The sequence below is a fragment of the Ciconia boyciana genome, chromosome 10 (genome assembly GCF_034638445.1).
Source record: "Ciconia boyciana chromosome 10, ASM3463844v1, whole genome shotgun sequence".
NCBI classification, from domain to species: Eukaryota; Metazoa; Chordata; class Aves; order Ciconiiformes; family Ciconiidae; genus Ciconia; species Ciconia boyciana.
Genome location: NC_132943.1, coordinates 27,742,484 through 27,763,858, shown reverse-complemented (window position 1 = coordinate 27,763,858; position 21,375 = coordinate 27,742,484). Strand labels below are relative to the sequence as shown.

General features: G+C 39.7%; 1 long non-coding RNA gene across 1 annotated transcript; it reads left to right on the top strand.

Annotated features, from left to right (window-relative positions):
- Nucleotides 1-17: 17 nt before the first annotated feature.
- On the top strand, nucleotides 18-11,600 carry LOC140657560 (uncharacterized). The gene is made up of 5 exons (XR_012044388.1): nucleotides 18-361; nucleotides 1,658-1,718; nucleotides 8,915-9,072; nucleotides 10,338-10,452; nucleotides 10,800-11,600. It is a non-coding gene; the product is annotated as an uncharacterized lncRNA (long non-coding RNA).
- Nucleotides 11,601-21,375: the final 9,775 nt, after the last annotated feature.

Here is a 21,375-nt window from a genome sequence, read left to right as displayed (position 1 = left end):
GGGCGCGCGTGCTCCGGGCCGGGCAAGGACAAAGCGGCGGCGCGCGGGGGGGCGGCCCTCGACGGCCGCTGGGCCCGGCCCGGCTCGACTCGACTCGGCCCGGCCCGGCCCGCGGCTTCCCTCCGCCGCAGCCGCCGGCTGAGCCGGGCTCCCGGCGGGCTCCCGCCTGCCAGCCCGCCGGAGCCGGCGGGGCACCACTCGGGCTTCGCCAGGCCGGTGCCCACCGACGTCTGCAGCCCGGTGGGGGCCGCGAGGCCTCCTCAGCCGCCCCAGCCTCCTCAGCTGCCCCGGCCTCCTCAGCCGCCCCGGCCTCGCGCCTCACACCTCACACCTCGCCTCATGCCTTGCGCCTGGCGTCAGGGTAGGGACAGACGCTGGCTGCCAACATAGGAATGTGGGACCGTTGGCGGTTTCTCACCCCACCGTTACCTCCCTCGCGTATTCCCCTGCAAAAAATCTCCGCTCTTGGCACGTCTTCACACGTGGCAACTGGAGAAACTCCGCTGTCTGGCGTAGCATCTCTGCGGGAGCCCAGGCAGCGGAGCGGCGGCCCTGGCTGTCCCGCCAGCCAAGCGCTGCGTGGGGCTGAGGAGACCCAACGTGCGGGGGGAGCCTGCCTTGTAACGGCCGTGCTGCACCCCCGCTGCAGCAGGACTGCCACCCTGCAGCCTCGCCGCTCCTCGTGGGGGTATTCAGGAGTAAAAACAGAACTAGGAGTTGTTGCGAGAGCAGCCAGTGTGCCAAATTCTGGAGAGGAAAGGGGATAATCGATAGCAGTTGTGGTAGGTGTCACAGGAAGATGGTATAGGATGAAGATTTAGTTTATTTTCTGGCCCGTTGTGAATGTGCTGTTCTGGTGTGTACTTGAACAGCTTTTCACGCCGTACGCCTGGAGTACGCTGTGTGGTAAAAGCAATCCGTCAGTTGAAATAATGTAAATATTCCAAACTTGGAGCCTGATCATACTGGCAATAAAATCCACTTGTGAAGGAAGATTTATTCTATCTGAAAAGTAGATGAGGTTGTGCATAACTGGCTTCAGCAGAGAAGGAATTAACAATTACTGTAAACGTTTGTGCAATTTACATGAAATCTGAGGCTAACGTTGCTGTCCAGCACAAGGGCTTTCGCCTCGATGGCTTTTACCTTAAGGGCTTTCATTATCAACAGCCTAATGACTTAAAACTATTGTGTTCTCTTAGCTTGTGCAGGATCGAGGGTTCAGAGAGCGTATATCGTGCTCTAGAGGGAATAAACACTCCGTGTGTCAGGGAATACCCTTCTCTGGGTAGCTGAAGTTAGCTCAGTTGAAAAGTATGCTGAAGATCTGGTGAGAGAGTTGAATGATGTGATGTGGAGGAATACTGGAGGTTTGTTTGTTAAAGTAGGCTGTAGAGAATTCCCACATCACCACTACAGGCAATTTGCCCCTGAGGTATGCTGTAGAAAATTCCTAGCATAAACAGTATCTGGCATGATGAGCAATCTGGGCATAATTAGTAAAAGGGAAGCATGGCAATATCAAAAATCTATCAGTCAGCACTGAGAGCCTTTTTGTTTTGTTTTTTTTTTTTCCCCATTCTGTTGATGCTCAAGATGAGGCTTGCTGGAGCTTTGAAAGTCAGGATTAAGTGTTTAAATTTTTATTTTATTTCAGGTGAAAATTAACACAGGCATCAAAAAAAAGTACTAGAAGTGCGTGCATCTACAGAATGAAAGTAAGTAGATTGGTCAAGGGTTGCACACCACGTCAGCCACTACGCGTTGTGTGGCTTCTGTGGCTTTCAGGATACAAAGTGAAAATAAAGAAAGCCCATTTAACAGAGACTAATTGAAAAGCCAGCCTAGATTTTGTTTTTTCCCAGCCTTTTGTACCTTATTAAAACAGATTTACTACAGCAACGTGTGGTTATAACAGATGTTTATTTGAATGAATATTCATTCATTTGACATCAGGTCTCAAAGGATGACACTTTCTTCTTACGAGGCTGTATTTTCCTTGGGTATGTTTGTTATGTTGTCGACCACAGAAAAAGTGCTGCACTGAGAGGTGCGGTACAGTTTGAAGGAGAGGGAGAAATGCCGATTTTAATAGCCATTGTTACAAGGCTACATATCACGAGCTCTCTGGCTTTTCATATCCCTTGTGATTTGACATCAGTGTAATTTTAACTGATGTACCCATCATGAATGCTTCTTCTCTGCCAGTTTATTGGGTACTTGAACTGTGAAAGTGCAACTGTTACTGTGAAGTGCAGAGCCTTCCTAAGGACCGTTCAGACTTGTCTGAACAGTCCTGGGCACTCAGGAGTGGGTGAGGCCTGCATTTTTTTTCCCAATCAGTTGCCTTTGTTGTTTGTGTTTCTTTTTCTTTTTTTCTAACAAGCTCCGCTCCCAAACGCGGTTGATGTTTTTTCAGAAGCCCAATGTCTTTTTGGGTATGTCTCCATCCCTGTTCTTGTCAGAGCACAGGTATGAAGTTACTGTCAGCATGTGGAGGTTTAACAGCTGCTTTGGGCTGCACAGACATCTGAAAATATTTTTCTAGGTTTAGGAATTCACAGTTCAGTATCCTTCATCTGACATGAAATTCTATGATAGCAAACAACTCAATGCCTGGCACCAGAACTAGGGTGAAAGGCATTTTCTGCTTCTCACAAGAAAACTATGAGGGATGGAAAAATCATTGCTTGATCTCCTTGCCCCTACCATTTTAAGGGTGTACAGATGGTAAAATAAGGCCAGCATACGTTTTTCATGATTAAGAGCTGCTCAACTGAAAATACTACTTAATGTTTACAGTCGTATACTCCATCTTCTTTATCACAAAATCATTGTTTCCTGACAGTAAATATATCTCCACCTAGCAATGCATCTTTCTGTTCTATGTGTGTTCCCATACCAGGCTGTGTTGTTAAAGCACCTGCTGGAGCTCACTACAATGCCACAGCTAGATGGGCACAAACTGCAGAACCACAAAACTAACAAAATATTTTTTTTAAAAGTAGATGGCGTAAAATTTATATTGTGTTTTTATTAGTAATTAATAGTAGCAACTAGTAGCAACTAGTGCTCCTTGTAAGGTAGATTCTGTACAAATATCCAGCGTGTCTTTTCCCAAGATAATTAACAATTTTAAACAGAGAGAGCTAGGAAAGTAGATTAGGCAAAAACCTTGGGCCAGGAAGAGATGTAGTGATTTACAGAAGCGAGTGCAGGAAGCCTGCTACAGAGTCAGTAATTGCAGCTCATCCTGTTGTGCCTTAAACTTAAAATCACTACCATAAATAGGATTATTTTTACATTGTGATGCTATAGGTTCATTTGGGTTTATGAATGAAAAATAAGCCCCTAAATAACAATGTTCCTGCTATGTTTCAATTAATTTGTATCCGCAAGAATTTACAAGAAAAGCAGAGATTTTTTTTTGTCCTCAAACCAAGAAGTAAAGTAAGCGTGGCAGTGGGCAGGAACCAACCGTTAGGAAACCACCTCCCGGTCCCTTTGTCAGCTGGTGTTTAGCCCATCTGTTGGTTTTGTATTGCCACCTTACAAATCCTGGCACAGGAATATGGTGGAGGAAGGATGGCGAGGGGGGTGGGGGGAAGAGGTGAAGGCAAGAGCCAGAACACTGCTGAGCTTCAGTTGTTCTTGTTTGAAGAATGACTTTTTGGAGGCTGTTATAGCTCACCTATAGTCCTGAGACTGCTCTAATGCAGGCTGTCACGAGGCCTGGAACTCGGGGTGCTTAGGGGAGTTTTCAGGATATCTTTACTTTCTCTGGATCCTTATGTGCTTGAATAAAGCCAAAAGGAGAATTTTACCAACTGTATTTTAACACAGGAGTTAGCTAGTTAGCCAGGGTTCTTTATAGTGTTGAACACTGCTGTATCTAAATCCATAGAAAAATACTTAACACACGTTAAAGCACTACAGGTATTAATTAATCTTCATTGTAATCCTATGAAGTAGATAGTAAGTTCTACTGTATGGTATACACTGTATTTGACAGTTGTTTTTTGCACACTAAAAGACTAAATGGTCAGTTGGGTACTAGTTTTTAATGGGCAGATTAGCGTTAAGCACTTAAAAAACATAACAGGTAAATCCGTGTTTTTGAAGGACAAAGTCATGTGGAATTGTTTTTATTTCAGTGTTCCCATGGAGCCCTTGTATTCTATTGTGTAAATTCTTTCCTTGTGTGTGGATTATTGATGCAAGAAAAAACCATAATGGCCCCTTTGGAGTTGCTGTAGTCATTCATGTGAATCCAGTGTCTGTGCATGTCAAATGTGTATCAATGCTTTAAAAAAATCCATACTTTTCATTGAAAGCAGGTTGTATTAGCCAGCTTTTAACCTCTATAATTTTATTTGGAAAGCTGTAAGAAAAGTGAGAAAAATTAAATAGGGAAAATTCAGGTGGGATTGGTCTGTCTACTGGACAACAGTAATTTGTACTTCATAAGGGTATTTTCCTCTATAAATAAGCATTATTTCAGTGAGTATTCATCTGCAAGCAATGTCATGAAGAGAATTTTTTTTCCTTGAAATTTGAATTGAAAAAATAACCTTGAAGTATATAGAAGGGTAGTTTCAGCTTGCTTTAACACAGATGTAATTTTTAGTACAGTATCGTGAATGTTTGACTATAGTAGAGTAAAATGCAAATACTGGCAGACTTTTACCTGTAGCAAAGTGTAAGAACAATAGGTCTATAAGCAACTTCATAAACTCCATAAAACGATTTTGTGGTGCATATTTGACAGTGTAGTGTGTAAATCATAACTTAGGGAGAACTTGGCTCTACAGATACAGCCCTGGCAGACCAGTATTCTCGGAGAACTTTCAGTGTGAGAATCTGCCCCTTTTCTGCACACGGGGTGTAGTAAAATAACGCTGTCGTTCTCGGCGTGTGATATTCTGCTGTGAAAGTAGTAGCTGTTGTAGTGAATAATGCTGAAGGCCTAGTAAACTTCTCATTTACAAATAGACATATTCCACCCCTAAACCATCTCAGATTAAATTATCTGTTAGTATATGCACAAGCATATATCTTAGTGCTATCTACAGACTGCTTAGATTGGAAACCTTTGGCTCCATAAAACCTTTGGTGACAAAAGACCAAAGTTTGAGTGAAAGCAGAAAGTTAATAGGCTGGTAGTAATAGAGCTAATATCCTCATTCATGCCAGCCAGAAGAAGGCAAGATAATTATAAAGTCAAACTCACTTGGCTGAGTTGAGGTCAGAAAGAGAAATACACATGGGGCAGGCATTATTCATAAGCTGTTTTTTTGATGTTTTTTTTTTTTAAAAATTTACATGACTAAATTGGTCCATCCTGAGGGTGTTATTAAAAAGAAAGGATCCTGGACAGCTCCTGACTGCTTCAGTCTGGCTAACCTATTTCCCTGGGGTTAGTAGGGTAAAAGATTTCCTTCATCACCTTTAGGGCTGGTGACAATGGGTACAAACAGCTTTATCTGGCTTATCAGCAGTTTGACCCATCAGCCCCCAACAGGCTCTCCAAATTCTGGTTTCTGACATCCCATCGAAGAGGAAGGAACTGATCAGCATTTAAAGAAAATCTTACAAATCCCTGAGAGCAGTCACACCCTTTAGTGATGAGTCACGGTGCTTTACATTTGCCTGCCTGGAAAGCCTGTGACACTTCTGAATGCACCCTAATTATAGGGCAAGGCCCATACATATTTCCCATTATCATGTCTGCAATGGATAAAAGGCCAGCTTGGCTGATCGCCTGTTCTACAATAAAGAAGTAATACCTTTTTTAGCGTATAAAGATCAGGATTACCAAAGACTCCCGTGGAGCAGCTTTGTGGCATCTTGCTTTTTGACTAGGAACGTTACTGTCTGCATTTGTTCACTCCATTCCTGCTGTAGGAGCCCTAACCTCCCACAAACGGACAGGAAAGACAGGTCAGGGCCCGATCATGATAAATCACCACTGCAAATATCTGGGCAGGGCTGATCTTTCACAGCCTGGACTCCTGAGCTTGCTGGGCAGTCTCTGCTATAGGAGTAGGTGTTGCAACTCCCAGCAGTCTCTCTTGTGCCCTGGTCAGTGGGAGTTGTTCCCATAACAGTCGCAGCAGGAGCAAATGTGCGTCAGGAGTGGATCTCTGTGGTGGTGGTGAGGGCTGAGGGAAGAGGACAGCCCTGGCTGAAGAGCTTCCATATATTTGCCCTGTTGCCTCCCCTGCTGGAGCAGTCAGACCCAAGCGGAGAGCCTGGCTGGTGCTGTCTTAAATAATTGTAGCTAAAGCCATCTGAGATGGAAGGTCAGGCCCTGGAGATACACTGGAAAAACTCGAGAGCAAGAATGGATTGAATCCTGCAGGGTAGGTGAAGGGTTTATGTTTGTCATTGAGCATGTTGAAAGGTTTCTCTGAAGTATTTGAGTGGTGTCATGGTGCAGACTTAGAAATGAGCTGCTTTTAGTGTTACAGTCATTTTTATCACCCCCATCTGTGTGATGTCAAGATGTGACTATCTTCAAGTAGCTCTTTTAGTATCACCATCCAGAAAGCTTTGCACAGGAAAGAAGTTATGATTAGCAGGTGTGAGACCCGTCTGATTTTAGTCTTGTCCCATGGTTTCAACAATAAACTTTTGTTTCAGCTGTTGATTCTTTTTATAATGAGCATTTCCGTTTTACACTTTTGAGCAACATCTTCCTTCCAAGTGAGAACTGAACCAGGCTCCCTCTGGAGTCCCTCATTACTGCTAGGCTGGCTGGGTAGCAGCTGATGGATGAGTGTCCTTCCTGGCCAGCCACGTGTGCTGACTCTACTGCACTCCCAGCAGAGAATGAGAGATCAAGGATGTTCTCCATGCCCCTGCAGAGCACAGCTGCACTGCCGAGTGCAGTTATCCCTCAAGTTGCTTCTGTCTTAACACCCATTGTGTCATTTCCCTACCTTTATTCACGTGTATGTCAACAGACTGACTGTTGTGTGTTTTCCAGTGCAGTAATCCCAGCTGCTACTGAAGCCCTCCTTCATAGTGCAACGTGGCACTGCAGTGCGTGCTTCTACTTACAATGTTTAATAAATATGTAAATGAAGCTACTCTATCTCTTCAGGTAGGAGAGTTGTATGACTGCACTTGTATATCACTGAATATGCTATTCATGAGGATGGCACAGTGTGGAGGGGCAGGAGCTTGAGGTGGAAGTTTGAAATGTAATTAGCACAATGAAAGCGTCAGTTAAAGCCCAAGTTTAAAGTGTTTTAGTGTTTCCAACTGGAGTTAAGCTGAAATGATGCTCCTGTGTTCTGTACAACACTGGTGAGGAAGACTAGGAAATGCAAGCTTGATTCATGCCAGCTCTGCTTGGATTGGTCTAACTATAGCATTGCCTATTCATACATGAATTTCTAACAGATATCTTTTACTACTGCTTTACTATGTTCTCACTAATATTTAATGTGTGTATTAACATACTATGTTTTTAAGAGTGCTTTTTGGTTAAATAAAAATAGAGGAGACTGTACTATGCCAGAACAAATAAGAACATGGTGCTAACTTCAAAACAGCAGAAAAAAATATGCCAGCGAAGCTGCTTCCACTCATCTAACATCAAAAGATTACTTTACTTTGTACTGTATCCATGATCTTGAAAGCCATGCAAAAATTTCTCAGGGGTATTCTTATTCCTAAGTTACCTTACGTTGTTTTAATTAATTTGCTAAATGGAGATCATCATTCCTGAGGTCTGCTTATTTTTGTCCCTGTTTCAACTGTGTGTGAGAATGAACTTTTGGCCTTTGCTGTCAGGCTGATCATGATTTTAAATAGTAATGTTCTTGCTAGTAGACTGTATTAATCCTACTAGTGGAAATTTTAAGATAGGAAATGTCTTGGTCAGTGGAATCAAATTAATCTAATTTAGTGTTGACTGGGACACAGGTATTTAAAGTTAAGAGTTTAAATGCCAGCACATAAACAGGTGGCCAGATTGTTTAAAAAAAAGCTAGTAACTCCCATCAATATTTTACATATGATATCTTCTAATATCCAGTATAGATGTCTGACATATTGGTGTGGTACTTTCCTGTCTCAGCACCAAACCAAGGATAAAGGAGATGTAGAACCAAAATGGTTCTGTTAAATGGAATTGGTTAAAGCGTATCCATTTAATAATGGACATTTTGCAGTGTGCATTGTAAGCCTCCAGAGTACATTTTTCCTATTGAATTATCTTTCTCAAACTTAACTTTGAAATAGTATGGTGCTAATATAATTGTGGCTGAAACACTTGTTTGATACCTCTTTCAATGAAGAAATACAGTGACATTAAGATTCATTTTATCAAATTAATAGCTATTAAACTTTGGTGACGTGAATAAGTGACTCAGAATGTGTGAAATCTTGAAGCAAACAAAAATCTTTTTAATATTACATTATTTGTCATTGGTTTCTTGTACCAAGGAAGCAGCGAAGTCAGCCTTTACATTCCCAAATGTATCTTTCACAGAATCCTACCCAACAATTAGACGTGTACACGAAAAAAGAGTTTTAAAAGTGCAAATCAACTTCTTTTCTTTGCAATGTTTCCTAGCAGTTGATGGGCTCATTCTGAACTATCAAAAAGCCTAGTTCATACAAGTAATGTCCAGCAGAATAGGAGGAGCTTTTGTGCTGAGGCTCAGGGCTAACAAGTGATAAACTGTGGTTCTGCTCCCAGAAGAAAAAGGAAAATGAGGAAGGAGTGGGAGAAAGCACCTGTCTACCATTGCACAGTATTCATACATATAGATCTCCATTAGCATTGTCCTTTACTACACACTGATAGAAAAAAAACCCCTACGGAGGTGAATAAATGCACCATTCTCTTGAATAATTATAGGTGAATTGATTATGTCTGTTTCTTTTTGTACTTTATTTACAGAAAACTCATGCTCTTCAGTGCAAGATCCAGAACTGTTGAATTTCGACCTCAGAGCTGATCTACAGCTCTGCCCTGACCTTCATTAACAAAAGCAGATCAGATGGTGCCAGCTAGCCAAAGTCAGTCCACTGGGCTGTTCAAAGCAGCAGGGAGAGAAGGTATGCTATACTATCCAGCCACAAATGCTAAAATGGTAGTAGTATCATTTGAATATATCTACCTACAAGCCAGCTCTCAGATCTCCCCGCAAGAGAGGGTTCCCAAGATTGGTGCTTGTAGGTTTTACGTGCTGGTGAAGCTCATTTCCTGAGGAGCTTTGGTATTCACACAGATTGTACTCGGACATTCCCAAATGGTCTCTCCAATCAGTCACATGATTGTCATTCAGGTAACCACATTGGCACATGTTGGTCACATCACAAACTCAATTACAAACATAGGTGTGGCCTGAAAAATAAAGTTGCTCACCTACCCTGGTGTGTCTGCCCTCAAACTGAAAATCCTTCAGCTCAGGTACTTTAAAGCATCCATTAAAGAAAAAATAATCTTTTTTTTTCTGAGAATGTGGGGCTTCCTGCAGGTAAACACCGCTTGTAAAAATATTTCACTTTTCTTCCCGTCTCTTCCTCCATTTTCTTAACAGTGTTGTCAGATGTAACAGGACTAAAGCAAATCCAATTTGTGACATAGTTTACAGGTCCTGTAATACTTGCAGATAAACTTGCAGATAAACTCTGTCACTGAGGTTTCCACAGTCTGAAATTCAGCTTTCTGTAGTATCTTGAGGCTATGGATTAATTTCTCGTACTGGGTTGAACACAGTGAACTGTGGAAGGACTGTACTGTAAGGAGATGTGAGCATACTTACCAGAACAGGTCAACCTTCTTTGGCAGGCAGTAATCATGCAGACGGCACAGGACTTAATATCCTACAAAGACGTTGGCAGGTTTCTGGGAAAAGGCACTCCCTAGAAATGTACGATGTGCCTACTTGTGATTTTGGGTGATGCCTGTCCACCTTTGCTGCAGAATGCTTCAGCACCTGGCAAAGGAGCTGCGAGGTTGTCAAGATCGTATCTGAAGAAGCAAACTTGTATTTTGTTCAGCACTGTGCTCAAGTTCGACCACTTTTCCTGGTATTTCCACATACAACAGGACTTCCAACTAAGAAAGAAATAGTCTTTTTCCACCAACTACTAGAAAGGGGAGATTTCTATTCTGTCTTCAGGTGTACCTCTTCACTAATAGTTACCCTGCTGCCTGGAATCTAAGAGGTTTGCTTCCCTCTGTAGGCTGGCCCTCCACAGAATTTGGGTCAGTTTCAGAATATCATTATTAAATTTAAAAGCTTTGTTTTCCAAGTCACTACCTAGAGCAGCTTATTTTCAGACAGTGTTCTCTCCTGCCATCTGCTTTACTTTAGGAGCAGCATTTCTCCTAACCTCAAGGGTAAGTCTCATGACAGTAGAAGACACAGAAGACTTTCGAACCCCTTGCTGAAACAGATAAGAATGATCACAGCTTTCACAGCCTTCAGGGTAAAGTATAACATGTTATTTTAGCCCTGCTATCCCCACCACATACACAGCTTAAAGCAGCAATGAAGAAAAGAGGAAAGCAGAAAAGGTCAGAATGGAGAGTGAGAAGAGGAAATAAGTTAGATAAACCCTGTCTGGGGAAAGGAAAGAGCGAATTTAGACTTGTGGCCTGTTGTAATATTGGTTATTAATTCTTGAGAGAAGATCATATACTGTGGGAAAGGGCAGCAGAGATTGACAGATGAGATAGATAGCATTGCTACACTCTGACCCCAGCAGTCACAGAACTGTTCTGTGTCTGAGTTTCCTCATCTGTAAAATGAGAATTGTTCTTTCTTACATTTCAGGGTCCTCGGAAGCATTCGTCAGTGCTTATTATTAAGGCTCGTTGAGACCACCATTTGGAAATACAGAATAACCTGTGTCTTGTGGGCTATCTTTTCCATCTCTTTATATTCTAGCCAAATTAATTTAAAAAACAGGTACTGTCATTTCAGAGTTTCTTGGAAAATAATCAACTTTAAAAATGGGAAGAAGGAAGGGTTGTTGTGAAACACGTCTAATTTTAAAGCAGAGGAGCGCTGCTAATGCGCTCTCCTGTCTGCTGTGGTGTTTGTCCCCTCCTCCCCATTCTCATCAAGCACAGCCAAGACCCGGAGACTGCTCGGGCTGGGACCATTCTCTGGAAAAAAAAGTGACGTTTTCTTTTGAAGGCAAGAGATAATTTCTTTACAAGAGCTGAAAATAAGATGCCAACCTTGCCTCTTCCCTCCATACCATGTACTTTTCTTACCACCAAAACAGAAGACTGTTCAGCAGCTGCTGTCAAACTATGGCATTTATTTTTCTGGAGAAGGTGCAACAGAGAAGTGGAGATGTCTCACCTCTGTAGGGGTAGGTGATGCAAACAAAACTGTAGCCCTTGTGCTCCTCTCTTGATGTCTGCCTTTCCACAGTTATGCAGAATGTGATTTGTGCCAGTGTCATGGTTCTGAAGAGCATGGTGGGCATGGGCAGTTATGGAGGGGATTGCCTTTTACATCATCTTCAGCACTACCCACATCAGTGCTCCTATTAGCAAGGAGAGTACCAGAGCTGATGAGATGGTCTGGCCCTCATTAAGCCAATGTCAGGAAAGGATTAAAATAATCCAGTTGCATTTCTAGGTTTTAAATTAACATTAAACCCACAATAAATTAGTAAATAAAACCAAAGACCTTTTCATCCTCAGATCAGGTTAATTTTAATCTTTAAAATTATTCTCATTTTTATAACATTTCCAAACCAGTCATAGTGTCAGTGGCTACATACAGTTACTCATTAGTAGTTACTCATTAGCTGTCACAGAGCTCTGTAACTTCTCTCACCATGACCTTTTTCCCAAGGCAATCCTGGAGCATGAGTCTTCTTTTACTGACGTTTATTTTCAAACATCATTCAAATATCTGTGCTGAACAGCTGCTCAGTCTTGCAGTTGCAGTATGCAACATTCTTTTTTTGCTCCCTCTGTGCCATCTTGGGGAGTATCAATGACATCCAGAGCCTCTGATCACTGCCATCTCTTATGTCACCTGAAATGTATAGATTTTTTCCTTTTGCAGGTTCCATTGCTTGCATCATTCCTCTGTGCTCCCACAATTGGTACTCTCCACAGGAGAGTCCTTCAAACAGTTTGTTACAGCCCTGAACAAGCTTCCAGTGGATCATAGGAGCTGTGAATTTTTAGACTCTTGAAGGAGCAATGAACTACTTTGACTTCTTGGCAGTCTACATCTGCAGCTGTTACATAAAGCTAGTTTTCACTTCCTTGCCTTGGAAGGGCTGAGCAGATGCTGTTTCCTCAGAGAAGTGGAAGGACTGAGTGGATAACATCTCCTCTGAGATGCCCTCCTCTTTTTCCCTGCATAATTTGCATGAAGATGAATGAATTTGTGCTTGCAAATAATTTGAGACTATGTCCTCCAGAGGGACTAGTTGTTAAGCAGTGTCAATCTTTTCTCCCCAACAAGCCAGATTTTACTCTCCATCTTCTCATCCATTCTCCTGTTCTCCTCCATTTATTCCTCCCTCTCTTCTCTGATTTTCTCTCTCATCTTTCTCTCTCCTTTTCTCTCTCATCTTTGTCTCTCCTTGCGTTTGTCTGTTTTCATCCCCTTAAGTTCTCATTTGGCAGGTTGGCCACCCACCTCACTGCCTCACTTGACCTTTCATTCTAGATCAGCTCTTCCCATTTGAATGCCTGCTTGTCCAGCCTTGTCACCTCTCACCATAATAAAACAACTGCTCCTTGTTAGTGCTTCCTTCCTCCGGTTTTAGGCCTGGTTTCTTGAGGAAACAAAATTTCTGTGATTATACTATATAAATGCATATATTTACCCTTTACTGTGAATAAAGTATTAAGCCTTTGGCAAAACTTGGAAGAGGAGTAGAGGGATTTAAAGTGTCTTTAAGTTTTATCAAAGAAGGTGGCCACACAGAAGAAAAGGAGTTTATTTCATGTTCCTCTGAAAAGAAAGAATGCAGTTTGAGCTCATTCTTACTAGACAATAGAAAATCCACGCAGAGGACTGTGAGACTCTCATTGTATTAGGTATTACATTATTAGAGATTATATTGTTACAGCTTCAGTCTGGGTTTCTCTCTGCGGACTCTCCAGATGCAAACTCTGATTTTGGCTTTTCCCACAGTTGCAGCCTTCAAATTATTTCTTTCCTATGTGTATTCTTTGCTGTCCAATAACAAAGACATGGTATATAGTTATTATTGTATTATTATCATGGTATATCGTTATTATTATTCAGTAACAAAACCAATCAATCACAATGTACAACTCCAATGGAAAGAAGACCTCATGGATTCTGATATTTGCAGAACTACTATTTTGTGACACTTGTTTCTTGATCTATTGTCTGTGTATTGTTTAGATCGTAAGTATTTGGGATAAGGATCATCTCTGGTTTTTTAACCACTATATTGTATTGGAAGAGTAAGTAATGGTTATAATTAGAAAAATGGTTCCCATAGTTTTAAAAAATTTCTATATATTAAGTATGTTTTAGGAAGATTAAAGAAAACACATGCTTTCAGTTGCACTGCTTTTTGACAGTAGTAAGTTGAAGCTTCCTTAACACATGCTTGGAATATTTCAGTCTTAACTTGGTACTATGGAATTCTTAATACAGGCGTTTCTCAGAAATACAGAACTTACAAGTGTGAAACATGTTGTAAGAAATAATGAGCAAAGATAAGTAATAGCATCCCAGTTGAAATCAAAGCAGAAAATAGTTAAATAATTTGAAAAGAGATGAATTACAGTAAAGTAGCTGTGCAATGTATAACGATGAGAAGTGACTGTGGTCTACAGTAGAATAAACACATCTTGCAGTGAGTGAGCCCAGGTCCTACAAAAATGGCAGGGAATCCCTCCTGGCCAGAAATACGTAATCAGACATCAGAAAACATGTTAAAAAATCTGTTTTTTATAAAGATAATTTTATGCAATTATTCCTGGAGGAATCGTGGTGCACCTATGTAGCTCACCCGATTTTATCCTGAATTATATAAGACTAATGAGTATAGAGAGATAGTTTCACACACACACACAAAAGAAACCAAAACCAAAGGTATGAAAAAATTGTAAATTGTACTTAGGTGGATTTAGTGACAGTTAAAAATTAATATGAGTAAAAATGGGAAAAATTTTGCATCCTGGGCAGTCTGCTGTACAGTCTGTGTCCGTGTGTAATTAATCATTTACACCTGTGTGGAATGTCACAATTCTTATTTGTTAACATTTTGCACTGGGATAAATAATACAGTAGCTGCAGGGTTTTGGTAAATAAATGGCTTTCCTTATTTACTTCTTATCTTTTCCCCCACCTAGAATATGTTAAACATGTTTCAGACCTGAGTTGGTTTCAAGTATGAATAGGTTTTCAACAACAACGTCATATATCTTACTTGAAGGTGTGAAGAAAAGGAAGAAACAAAAATGTTTTAACTCCAGCACAATGTTTTCATGCTTCAGCATACTTATGTCCCCTAGGTGTCATATAAGTGATGAATGAGCACTTTTGACAGAAAACATATTTCTATATAACCTTCTTCACAATAAGTGACTAGTTATCAAATTTAATTGCTAAGTATTCTCTGACTTTTCAAAACTTCTTGGACACCATAGAATTTCATGGAGAGGTTTGCAGGGAAAAAGGCCTGACTAGATCCTAAGAGGAGGAGAAAACAATGTATTCTGATTCAGTGTTAACTAGGTGGTTAATATAGTTGTTTACAAATATAATCAGTTTGTTTATACACACCCACCACATTGTCAGTCCCCATCTTCAGTCAATAGATTGCTTTTTCTTTGAGGATTCCTTTTCTATGGAAAGAGCTGTGTGAATTGTTCCATGTGGAAAATTAACCCACAGCATATTACTGTTTAATGGAGCTCCTGGTAGACTACAGTGAGAGCTGAATCTGTAGCACTTTTCATTTTATCCAGGAAACAAAAGTAACGATGATGCTGTCACCAATTCAGCACCTCCATGAGCAACACAGAAGAATTGTTAAGAATCCCAAGGTGGCTGTTACTACCTGTCATCTTTCCACGCTCTTGATAGCACTTAGACCAACTGTTGTTATCGTGAGAAAAAATGAGAAGGCTCATTTGAAACCGGTATAAAACCCAAAAGATTAAATTCACACACAGTTTAAACGGTTGATTTCCATGGAGTTGCAATTACACTGCAGCAGGTCTGGATCTGGATACAGGTTCCCTGCCAGGAGCTGTTGTACTGACGAGGGTTCTCTGCAGCAGTGTGTGTCAGCTGTCTCTCCTGCTTTGTCAGCTTGTGGTGTCGCTAAATTGCCTCGATGCAGAAATGTAGCTCTGTTTCTGGGATGTTCCAGCTTCTTTATTTTTCTTAACTATATTAACAATGTTGCATGCTGTTATCATCCCTTTGGACTGCTGAGACAATGAATGAATTTAGACCTTCAACAACAGCAACTTCAATACCCTTATTAAAAATGAGATTGTGATCATTGCGTCCTACATTCATCCTACATCTTTTCTTTGAGGACTGATGTGCAAATTGAACTCACTGTTTCTGATGTAAAAACTTACTTTAGTCTGAGTCCCCTTCTGTCCCCTAAGTTTGAAATATTTTCTGGTCTACAGCTGAGCAGTGCTGGCCTGTATATTCTTCTGTACATTTTGCATCCATTGTTTGTCAAAGATATAAAATACAGCCAGTGAGAGCCGTACAAAAAGCATTTGACCAATTAAATGTGGTCATCTCTTCCTAAAGAAAAAAAAAGTCAGATATTTTGATAAACTACTCACTTAGCAGGGAAGAAACATAATCTTTTGGTCGGTGTCTTTTCCATATGTATTTCTGCTCTGATTATGCCAGAAACAGCTGTGTTTAGGAACCTTTAACCTTAGGAAATGTAAAATCTCTAACTAACTTACCTAAAATAGGAAATCATCATTTTCTGTCAACAAATGCTATGAAAGCAGTGTCTTTGTTAGGTGTGTTCTGCAGGAATCAAGGAACCTGTGCCATGTGAATTTTTCAGAGAGACGTATGAAAATATTCTGGTCTTTAATGTCTATTAGTATGTATCTTCTACTTATAAGGGACTTTTTCTGTAGGCTGTTCAGCACATATGGAAAAAAGTTTTTAAATGCAAAATAAAAACCGTTGCAATTTTTCCTTCAAGATCTAATTTATATTATATGCAAACAGAAAACATTCCATGAAAAAACCCTTCACAAGATTGTATATTTGTATTGTATTGTATAAAATATTGTATATTGTATCCTGTGTAAAACTGAAAAAAATTAGTAGTAACAAATTAGATTTCATTAGAATTTGGACTTTTTTGTTTCCCCCAGGTGAGTGTGTCTTTTTCAACTAAATGTGAAAATATAAACCACCTGTCCTGTAAGAATAGCACATTGAGGAGTGATGATGTAGCTTCACAAGTCACCACATCATCATTCACACATCATCTCCTGCTGAACGTAGTACTTTATCTTCAAGAGATAAATTCAACATAATTGCAGGAAGAGAGATTTATGTTAGACATGAAGAAAAACTTCCTAGCCCTAAGTGTGGTACAACAATGGGGCAGGTTTTCTTGTGAGATTGTGGAATCACTGAGGATTTCTGAGAAGGTGTTAGAGGAAAATATCCATCAGAAATGGGCTAGTCCTGTTCTGGAGTAGGGAGATATATTCCTGTGATTCCAGTCATGATTGTCCATCATGACCAGAACAGCATGATTCAGCATTGGCTCAAAAAATGAAAATACTGAAGCATTTTCCTTCTGTGAGAAAATTTGATTTTTCTCTTTTAACCAGAACTGAAAACATGTCAGCTGTGAGAATGTCCGATTTGTACCACAGTCTTCAGGTGACCCTTACAGAAAAGAAAAATAGTGGGCTTCCTAGAGTACTCCATCTTGCCTAGGGGGTCCTTTCATAGTTGGAGGAATAGAAGAAATCTCCGCACACGTCTAGCTTCCTCCAGGAGCAGTCTAGGTCTTGAATGGCAGAGAGCCAAAGCAGACCTGCTTCACTTGGTGGCCAAGAAGAGCTACAGAGCTGATCCAGAGTCCTGCATATAGGTCTGTAGGTGAAAACTTGTTACTTTTGATTGGAAACAAGCTGTTGAAGGGAAAACTTCCCAATGACAGGCTTATGGGCTTTCTTCTCATCTTTGCTGCATTTCTGCCAAAGAGTAAATCTGGTCCTATGTTAGCATAAGGTTTTGTACATACAAGTGGAGAAATTGTTTCCCAAAATAACCTTAACTTGTGCTTACATAGTGCTTTGTATTGCTGTGTATGCTGCTTACTTTAATCATTTAATGTGTGCACTGCTTAGTATGTTAATCTCTGCTCAGGGCAGCATTACAGGTGTTGAGAATATAATAATTTTTAATTTACTGACATAGGTTTGTATAAACTTACAGCCATACTCATCATATCAACATCTTTTGCCTTTCATTTCCTTTTCATTGAATACTGTCTCATCTTCTAAACATACTTCTTAATTCAAGAAGTATAATATTTATGCATGCTGATTCGTTAAGCATGACATTTCCCCTCAAAAAAACTTTTCTAAAGTGTTTGCTATTAAATTAACAACAGACCTGAAATATTTAAGCTGAACTGGTGAGCATTTTAAAGCATGTTCAAAAGCTTTAAAAGTTAGAAGCACCTGGGTAGAAAGGCTTAGAAAATGTCTTTTCAACCATAACTCTAGAGTTGCTATAGCAATGTTATAATAGTGCCTTATTAATAGACAACTACCTAAATATGCCTTAAAAAATCTGTGCAAATTTGTGCAATAATTTTTTAACGTCACTGTTTGTAACATGCTTAAGAATCTGAAGGCACTAGCCCCTTTGTTTTGGGCTGCCGTAAGCCAGGATGGAGCATCCTGGGCTTATCTAACTGTTTTGCTTTATCTAAGCAAAATGGTTATCTAAGTTTTGTAGATAACAGAAAAGGCTGGTTCTATCTTCAGTTCCTATTTAGCACCAGCTACATTCCCAGCTCTGTACATCCTCTTCTGTGAACGGTGTTCCCCAAATAGTTTTGTTGCTTTAAATGGTGCCTGGCTATGTCATCCCCCTGTTAGAATGTCAGCTGCAAAATGATCTGTTGTTACGTCTGTGCCGTGTGCTGTTTTTTTCTTCTTTTGATTCTTATCCCTCCCAGTGTGTTAGTGGCTATATAACCCCTGGAATTGAATTGAACCAAGCCATTGAACACAACAGTATTCCACTAACTTTGGCTGAAGGACCTATTCAGGGTTTTGTTTCTGTAGCATTTCCTATTCCTGTTACTGAATATAATAATGAATAACAGCAGGTAAGATGTCACACTGCATGAGAAGTTAATACATTTTTCATGTTCTTCACAAAAACTTTTGAATGTCTACCATTGCTTTGAGGTCATGTCCTTTAGGAAGGGAAAAGATCACTGTGACCAGAAAAACAGTTTGTCCTGAGCCCTTAGAAAGAGTTAACTCCATCATCCACAAGGATGATGCAATAGGAGCTATTGCAATCTTGATTTTTGCTGTTGTGGACATTAGAATATATTTTGTGAGCCAGGCTACTTCTTCAAGATTTTCATTACTTCCACTGTTTCATACACAGTGCTTCACCTGTAAGAGAGTAAGGCAAACAAGCAAAAATAGGAAAGAATGACAAGAACTGTTGATGTCATGACTCACTGATTTACCTAAATTCATAAAGCTCTTTGGTAAAGGGAAATACATTTTTCTCTTTCTGTACTGAAAACAGTCAGAATATAGTGTTGATGATAGGCTCATTGAGTCTACTTATTTTTAAAAGAGTTAACAAGTACTGAATAAGGTAAATGTCTTTAATTTTGTATCGCAAGATTTTACACATTAACCAGAAGATATTTAAATCTCTTCTGTAGAGTAGGACACCTTTTCAGGAATGTCCTTCTGACTGATCAGACTTCTTAAACATTGCCATTCTTTTAATTTTGTAGTAAAATCACTCCACTGCTTTTCTCCGTGTTTTTGTTTAACAGTTTGTCATCTAGCTTAATATTTTTCCCCTTCTGGCCGGAACATTTTCAAATGGTTTCTGAAGGTGATGATCACACATTACAAAAAAAGCAGTGCTGGTATGTAGAATAATTGTTTTCATTTTCATGGCTTTCAAGTTAAGATTCCAAATAATCATCATAAGTGATGATTAAGCTTGATTGATGATTAAGATCATTAAGGTGATGTATCCTTGTCACTGAGGACTGACAGGGGGAAGAAGGAAGGATTTCTGTCTGGCAAAAACTAAACTTCTTTTATGGTAATTTTTGACACTTATTCTTTAGATTTGCCTTAAAAGCTTTCTCCAAACTAAACATTCCTGGATTATCAGTAGATTCTGGTTCAGATAAAATTCCTTGTGCTCAGGGAATGGCTTTCATGTTTTCTTAGATCATTGTGCAATTGTTTTTCTGCAACCTCTTTCTCTAATTTCTGTAGTTTCTCTGTAGTAGGCTGGCCTTTTTCATGAAAGATGCTGGTTACATTCATTTCTATGAAGTATGTCATTTAGGCTATGGAGCCTAAATTATTTTAGCTTGCAGTGAAGTTAATTTTCTCTTGATTTGCCTAAGTTTTTCAGAGTTGTATTCTGCTGCCTTGTGTATTTCCATTTTTTTTTCATGAAGCTTTTTTATTATGCTGTTTTCTCCATGGAATTAAGTAATATTTCAGGGTTTTTTAGTCTAAAGGCTACTCATTACATTCAAAGCTATTTTTTCCTTCCTTTGGGGAAATTTTAATACTTCTACATGATTTTTATGTGAAATTTTAGAATTAGAGCTAAAAAACAGTCCTTAAATATTAACTTAATCAATGAACACTAGTGTATTCACTTTCACTTTTTTGTCCAGTCTTCATATTTGCACAGTTTCTGAATATTTACTAAAATTTCATGAATTTCAGAAGATACAAGTATTCATCCAGACATATGTATCAAAAGTGTATTTTACTTTGTTATTTCATCTCTATTTTATATGGACATTCTAAGTCCTTCAAGTATGGAAATTTTGGCTTGTGAGCTACATGATCAGTTACATGCTATGAATAGTCAATATGAGCGATTCGCAAACAATGCAGAAGATTGTGGCATGCTTACATAGAAGAAATTTGGTGTATGCCTACAAATAAAGAAAATCTGTTCACAAATGATTCATGAACACTAAACTTACAGTAAATCTTATTTGCAACATGTAATTTGACCCGATATACATGAAACCAAATTTCAGTTGATGTTGCTTAGCCTTTTTGTCACATTTAACATTCCAGCTTCCTGTAATGACAGCAAAATGGATTTTATTTTAGAGCTCAACCTTCATAAACCGTTTCCATTTTAACTGAATGACTGCTCTGTCCAGCTGCATCCTACCTGTTCTTCACTCATAGTATATGTAATTCCTATCTAATATAATTAAGTCATTCACTGTTATTTCAGAATCCTCTGCATTTTCATTTCTAGTTGTCACACATGTCCCCCAGCTGATCATATGCGAGGACCTAATGCAGCCAAAACTGTGTGCTTGGACTGCGCCAAGGATAGCGGAATAGCGTAAAGTCTGTGTAGGAGGGCTCTGGACCTGTTTGCTGTTGGTGTGACAACTGTAGTTGCTCTCCACTGCAGCACAAAAATGTTCTGATGCCATGTGGCCACCTGGACCCTCACAGATCTCTCTCAAGGGAGGGTAATGTTCTGCATCTGCTTCTCCCTCCCGATTAAAAGTTGATTATTTGGACAGCCTGGGACAAGTAGGATGTGAAGATATTTTTCCACCAACCTGTGGGACCTTAATTTGTGATTGCATTTCCAGGCCAAATTTGCTAAGGAAAACTGAATCAGGTAGCTCTCTGCAGCTGTCTTTTTATGTAGTTTGGCCTGTGACTCTCTAAAAACGCATTCAAGGATATTTCTGTAATTGGGAGACAAAACTGCAGGGAGCTATCTGGAAGGAAATGGAATTTTGTAATGACCAATAAAACACTCTTATATGCTATAAAATGACTGAATTTATTATCCCACAAATTAATAAGAAATGATATATTTATTAGAATTACTGTACTAATATGAATATTACTTTTTAGGTATCATAGAAGCTATTATCTATCCTAGTAATTTTTTTTTGCATTAAAGAAAACCTACTGTCGATAGCAGTTTTGCATAGATAAACAAAATGCTTTTGAAACCAAAAGTACTTGGCACCTAGAAAATTGCTGATTAGAACAATATATCTTTGTGTAGATAATGTTACCACCATGACTTGTATGCCAATAGTAGCATTTTCAGGACTTTTTTGCAATCACGCTTTACAAAAAGTGTTGGCAATGGCATT